Raw genomic sequence first — 7562 nt, forward strand, 5'->3', positions numbered from 1 at the left:
GCCACCACCCAGAATGCAATGCGTGGCCCTCCCCACACCTGTGCATGCACACGCAACCCCCCGCCCCCAAAACGCCCTTACCTGCACTGTGCCTCACCGCTGTTTTTTTTTTTCCCAGCTGGTTTGAGGCCTTTTTTGGCCTCCCAGAGGCTTGGGAATTTTTTCAGGGTGAGTTATAGGCCCATTTGTCATTTCCGGTATTACAGGAAGTGACAAAACGGGCCTATAATTTGTCCTGAAAAGCCTTGCAGAGGCTTTCCCCAAACCTCTGGGAGGCCAAAAAAAGGCCTCAAACCAGCCGGAAAAAAACCATCAGCTGTGAGGCGCGCGCATGTGCAATGAGGTAAGTTTGCCTGCGGCTTGCATGCCAGTACAAATGGCTCTGCGTGCGTGCCACAGGTTCACCATTGCGGCCTTAGGCAAACCTCAGGCGGGCGGGGTGAGCGAGCATCGGGCGGGAGGGCGACCAGGTCGGGGGCATGGCCAGCCAGAACTTACTACCAGTTTGGCAACCCACGCCAAATCGTTGCTACCGGTTTGCCCCATCTGGAGCGAACCGGCTGAATACCACCACTGGAACAGAGTATTTTTATATATCGGCTCGGAGGAAATCGACAAATATCCATACCGTCTTTATAGGTAGTCCTCAACTTACGATGGGAGACCAAGACCCCAAATATCTGTTGCTAAGTGAAAGAAGTTTGCTAAATGAAATTTGCCACCATTTCACAACCGTTCTTGCTACCGTCGTTAAGTGAACACTGCAGCTGCTAGGTTAATAACTCGGTTGTTAAGTGGATCTGGCTTTCCCCCTCGACTCTGCTCGTCAGAAGGTCACAAAAGGGATCCCATGACCCTGGGGGACACTGCAGCCCGTCATAAATATGAGTCCGTGGCCAAGTGTTTGAATTTTGATCACGTGACCCTGGCATAACTTATAGACTCTTCAGCCACACAGCTCACGCGTTGAGAACACCCGGTTTAGATAACTTAGCAAACGCCCATTTCCTTGTACACAGCACTGATGCATTCTGGCGCTGCAGTAAGCCGCAGATGCTCAAGAAACCAGATGGTCTGAACTCTGTCCTTTCGGCTTCTCTTCGGAGGGTGATAAATCCTGCCCCTTTGATCCACTGCCCTGCAATTCCTCTCCCGCGGAAGCTTAAAAATAGTTTTCCACGGGCTCAGGCTAAATCCTGGCACTAAACCTTCCGTTAGGTGGGCATCCTGAGGCTCCAACCATCTGGTAAACTCACCTTTCTTCTTTCTAGCCAGCCTCTGCTGTCTTCCTCGCTCTGTGTGCCAGGTGCACGGGGCAGGTGGCGGCAAATAGAGGCTGGGAACACCTTTCCCTCCCGAAGCCTCCTCCAGTCAGCCAAGGGATGATCTGGGCTTTATAGTCGAGTCACGTTGGGTAAAGGTAAAGATTCCCCTGCCACATCCATGCTAGTCGTTTCTGGCTCTAGGGGGCGCTGTTCCTCTCGCTTACAAAGCCGAAGAGCCAACGCTGTCCGAAGACGTCTCCATGGTCATGTGGCTGGCAGGACTACATGCCGAAGGCGCACGGAGCGCTGTTACCTTCCCACCCAATGTGGTCCGTATTTTTCTACTTGCATTTTTTTTTACATGCTTTCAAACTGGGACAAGTAATGGGAGCTCACTCCCTTACACGGAGCTAGGGGTTCGAACTGCCGACCTTGCTGATCGACAAGCTCGGCGTCTCAGCCCCTGAGCCACCGTGTCCCTTATGTCGGCTAAGCGCAGGCCCAAATTTCTTTTATGAGATTCAACCGCGTAGAAGTCAAAGGTCCCACCTGGCGCATTAGACCTAAATAACCAAACTTCATTTGCTCCCCGTTGCTGAGTGTGAAAATACCAGTTATTCTCCACCCTCCCTCTGTGCCAGCAGGGCTGAATATACCTTATTTTGTTGCTTTGGAGTGATTTTTGTTGTTGTTGTTGCTGCTGCTGCTTATTAAAGAGGAGTTGTGTTTTCACAGCGGTCCCTGGCTTTGGCGAAGAAAGATCTCTTTGTATCCATAACACACGTTGCAGCCTCCTAAATGTGAAACCTGCCTTGCCTTGGGGGTCTCTTGAGCGTTTGGCAGTTCAATAAGCACATACTCCACACTCCCAGTGATGAGGATCCCAGGTACCCCATGGTGTGTGTGTGTGTGTGTGTGTGTGTGTGTGTGTGTGTGTGTGGCAAGTGTTGTTGATTAAGCAGGCGTTGGTGGAAATGACCAGCTTGGATTGGTATGTTTGATCTATCAATAGCATCTACAGGGGAACATGAATGGCCCTGAGAGGCAGAAAGAAAAGAGGCAATTTACGTGTGTGTTGTGTCTTTGTGTGTCTGTCTGGGTCCAGTTGCTGCTGCTCCCCAAGATAATTGCAATAACACTTATATGCCACTTCACAGTGCTTTTACAGCCCGCTCTAAGCGATTGACAGAGTCAGCCTCTTCCTCCCAAACAATCTGAGTCCTCATTTTACCCACCTCGGAAGGACGGAAGGCTGAGTCGACCTTCAGACAGAATCGAACTGCTGGCAGATGGCAGTCGGCCGAAGCATCCTGCAATACTGCATCCTAACCACCGTGCCACCAACTTGCCGCGGGACAGGAGTTAACACTGATACCTGAAGAAATGGTGGAAAGGCGTCGTTAAAGAAAGGAGGGACAGAGTGAAAGGTGAATGGCGAAAAATACCTTTTTACCTTATTTTAAAGAATTGATTTGAATTGAATGGTCCCCGTGGCGAGATGGTCGCAGCGAGTTGGCCGCGGCCACAGTTGTTCCATGTCTCATTCACTTTGGCCTGGCTGCCTTAATTCTAACCAAGGGTCAAGAGTTAACTCCATCCTTTTTCTTTTACGCCGCTTTGCTACCGATCCGATTGGGTGTCCAAATAGGTAGCCCAACGTTGTCTATTCGTCGAAGATTCCCGGCAAAATCCCCTCTTGGAAAAAAAAAAATCAAGGGACGGCCTCTTTAACAACAAACACAATGCAGGGAAATCTTTTTTATTTTTTTTTTGGCATGGTGTTCTCTGCTTAAATTAGCAACATCTCGATCATTTACGAGGCTGCTACCCATTAAGCAAATGCACTTTAAATTGATTTCAAATTAGCAGATTAATGGTTCTTTCCATCTCCCGGCTGTCACATTCAGCACTGGATACTCTTGAGAAGTTGGGGAGAGTTTGTATCTGGGAGACTCAAAAGGGACATTAAAAGATTTCTCTCTCTCTCTCTCTCTCTCTCTCTCTTGCCACCCAACCCCTAATTGGACCGTTTTTTGGTCACGCTCCACGAGGGCATATTGATTTACACAAAAGAGAAAGGGAGTAAAACTGCTGACTTTTCCTATCGGGGCTGAAAAAAAAGAAAAGGAAGAAGCAAAAACTCTCTAAGAATTTGCTGCCTCGACATTTACTTCCCCCTTAAATGGCGTCTTTCCTCCCCTGCCCTACTTCTCCCCACTTTTCCGTTAGCTCTCCCAATAAATGCACTTTAATGCGGCCGAATTGATTGGTTGTTAAATAACCTTGCAATTTACAGCCCCATTAAAAGTTTTTTTGGGGTGGGTGGGAGGGGGCTCACCGTTTCCTTGGGATGTTGCACAATACTCCTCACCTCCATTAAAAAAAAACACACACACACACACCTCCATCCTTCTCTATCTTGCACAATCCACATTTTGTGGATGGTCCAGGTGCTTCCGGGGCCGAGATAAGCAGAGGGAGGAAGACGTCAGCAAAAAGGTTCCATCTGGAAAGCTCTTGTTGAAGTTGTGATGAGTAAAACGTGGCCTATTCAAAAGAGTTTGCCCCGGGAGAGAATAATGGGGATCCTGTAATTATTTGGACTGAACGGTTGGGGAGGGGGCTCCCCGCAAAGACCTTCGCTACAGGGCAGTAGGAGTGTAAAAGTCATGAACCGGAGACAAATTCCTTGTCTGTCCATTCACACTTGGCCAATAAAGAATTGAATTCTGTTCTGTTCTATTTTCTATTCTATTCTATTCTATTCTGTTCCGTTCCGTCCCGTCCCGTCCCATCCCATCCTATTCTATATTCTGTTCTTTTCTATTCTATTCTCTATTCTCTATTCTCTACTCTACATTAGCCTACTCTACCCTATTCTACTCTACATTATTCTCTACTCAACTCTACCCTACCCTACTCTACTCTACTCTACACTACACTCTACCCTACTCTATTCTGCACTCTATTGTACTCAACTCTACTCAACTCTACTCTCTATTCTACTCTACACTTCACTACTCTACTCTACTCTACACTCTGTTCTCTATTCAACTCTACTCTACCCTACAGTCTACTGTACTCCACTCCACTCCATTCTATTCCTTCTATATTCTATATTGTATTCTATTCATCCCAGACATTGGATGAGGGCCTGGAATATCTATGGAGATTCTCAGTCATCCAGTTCACAGCTGTCCCAAAGGTGCTTTTTCAAGAGGCCAATAGACTTCCTTGTTTTTCTTTTTTCTTTTTGAAGACATTTCACTTCCCATCCAAGATGCTTCTTCCACTCTACAGGAACCCTTTCCCGACTGAAGAAGACAATCTTCTTCAGCCCTTGCAGACTACAGAAACCATTTGCCCCTCCGTTTGAGATGCAGACTACGCTTACTGCAGGGATGGGATCAAATGCATTCATTAGCCACAGAAATTTTGGGCTCAGCGATGATCTACCTGTATTTCATCTCCTCTTTTGGCCTTACTGAATTCCCCTGATGTCCGTCCCGTCCTCCCCGGCCTTAGCCTGGAGAGATTCTTCGGCCCTGAATGTGTTTTAATTTGCTTTTTCATCCCACTGTGGTTCAGGAAGGGCTAATCACCGTAGCCTTGTGGGCAGCTCCCAGCAGCCGAACACCTGGTGTGTAGTTTTGTGTTACCCGGGGAAGAACATCTGGGAAGGCCCGATCCGCCCACCCTTTGACTGGGAGTGTTAAAACAGGCTGACAAATTTGTCTCGTGAGTAATGGAAGCCTTCAGTGCTTGTACAAATTTGTGCTGAGCCAATGCAAATTTATTCCGCATTATGGATGTCAGAAAGATTGCCAGAGGCTGGGTTTGATTTACGGCTCAGCCTGCAATTGTTCTCTTTTCTGCATTCTTTGCAAGAAGGCCGGGTCCTGTTTGTAAGTGGGGACATTTAAAGTCTGCAGTGAGGAAGCCTTGCGTGGAATTAAAATCACTACGACTGTAATATATTCTTCTTCTCATCCTTCCTATCTCCTTCTACTTATGACTATAACCTTGTTGCTTGTATCTTTACAATGTATATTGTTTTATTTAGTTTCTTAGTATGATTTTGATTGCTTATTTAGTATCCTATGACTATCACTAAGTGTCGTATCTTACAATTCTTGATGAATGTATTTTTAATGTACACTGAGAGCTTATGCAACAAAGACAAATTTCTTGGGTGTCCAACCACACTTGGCCAATAAAGAATTCTATTCAACTCTACTCTACTCTACTCTACTCTACTCTACTCTACTCTATCCTATCCTACATTCTATTATATTATCTTCTATTCTATTCTTATTCTAATTCTATTCTATTCTAATTTTAATTCTAATTCTAATTCTATTCTATTCTATTCTATTCTATTCTGTTCTGTTCTGTTCTGTTCTCTTTTTTCTGTTCTGTTCTGTTCTGTTCAATTCAATTCAATTCAATTCCTATTCCTATTCCTATCCCAGCAAATATCTGCAATTCTCAACATTAGTTCCAGTTCTTCGTTTCTCAGACTCCTGGGCCAGGCCTGGATGATGGAACAGATCAAACACCGCCAAACAGTCATATCCGCTGGTTCCAAATAGCCTTGAAGGCCAGCTGGTCTGGGTTTGAGTCAGCAACCATGCAAGCCTTCCCAGCAAATTGGGGCTGTTTGGTTGTGTTTTGGAGACAAAACAGAACCTCGTCTGAGTTGGAAGGGACCTTAGAGGCCTTCTAGTCCAACCCCCTGCTCAAGCAGGAGACCCTATATTATTTTAGAGAAATGGCTGTCCAATCTCTTCTTGAAACGCTTCCCGTGATGAAGCGCCCACAACTTCTGGAGGCGAGAAGTTCCACTGGTGGATTGTCCTCCCTGTTAGGAAATTCCTCCTTAGTTCGGGTTGCTTCTCTCTTTGATTAATTGATTAGTCCATTCTTTTCTTAAAAACCTCCAGTTGTCAGGTTCCGATTATTTATGAAGAGCAACCTGTCAGCACTTTTCCCAAGTGCAGTCGGCTCTGCCCTACCTAATTTACTGCCCACCTATGACCCTGTTTCCCCGCCCCTCCTCCCAGGGTGTGTCATAAATCACATTCTCCAACTGAGCACTTTCGTGCAATGGCTGGGCTTTGTAACCTGAGACACAATCTGGAGAAAGGTATGCGTGGAATGTGCTTCTGGTCATAGCAACGAACCGCTCCATCGGATCTCCCCGCCACCACCATCCTTCTTATGGCAACTCAAAAGCAAGCCAGGAATGCTTTACGAGTTGACACCAGTGTTGGACCATTCACAGCTTCTGGCTGACAAGTTGTTCCACGGCTTAATTATTCTAATTTCTCCTTAGTTCTAGGTTGCTTCTCTCCTTGGTTAGTCTCCACCTATTGCTTCTCGTCATGCCTTCAGGTGCTTTGGAGAATAGATGGACCCCCTCCTCTTTTTGGCAGCCTCCCATCCATCTTTTCACTAGACTAGACCTACTCAATTCCCGCAACCCGTTCGTCGTACGGTTTGGTCTCCAGCCTCCTAATCGGGAGAAGCTACGCCTGCTTTAGGCCCAGGAGGGTCTCAATTGTCCGGATCCGTTCAGCGGTATTTAACGGGAGAATGATGCTGTTTGCTTTTCCAATTTGGAAAGTTGGACTCATTTCAGGGAGCTGGTGGGAAGGCTGTTGAGTCGAGTCTCCAGATGCTCCGTGGATAAGAATAGCGAGCGTCACATTGTTCTTCCGTTGTACTCTCACCCCCGTCCGTAATATTCAATTAGCGCCACTTCTGCCTGCGGAGCCCCTTCTCATGTCTCCTCAGCCCCGTTGTGTTAGCAGTCAATAACCAGCATCGAATTGCCCATTAAATTTAGATTTGATATCTGAGGAATTGAGACGGGGAGAAGGAGCAATTTGACGCCGGCGTGTTCTCTCTGGAGCCCTCGTGCAAAAAAATAAAATTAAAAAAAAAAAAAGACAAAAATACACAACGCTGCTTTATAGCTCCAAGCTCCAGAAAGCCCTGGGTGCCACGTCTCCTTTTGGGCAATTTAAATTGCAGATGACATTTTCAATTAGCTTCCTCTGCCTTCCGACGGGGGAGTTGGAACTTGAATAATGGACACTGAGTGGCCTCACTTGGCTTCGGTGGTTCTTAGCGGTCTTTTAAATGGCAGGGCTGAGGCCGAACTCCTGGCGTCTTCTCCGGGAGGTCACCAGAAAGACGTTGGGCTTTTCAAGTTGGGCTGATGAACATCAAACCGCCAAGAAGTAAACTGGACACAGAGAGAGAGGGGAACCATTCTTACAATTTCCTCCTGGG

This window comes from Pseudonaja textilis, chromosome 18 (genome assembly GCF_049901715.1).
Source record: "Pseudonaja textilis isolate UNSWEBS1 chromosome 18, rPseTex1.2, whole genome shotgun sequence".
In the NCBI taxonomy this organism is placed as follows: Eukaryota; Metazoa; Chordata; class Lepidosauria; order Squamata; family Elapidae; genus Pseudonaja; species Pseudonaja textilis.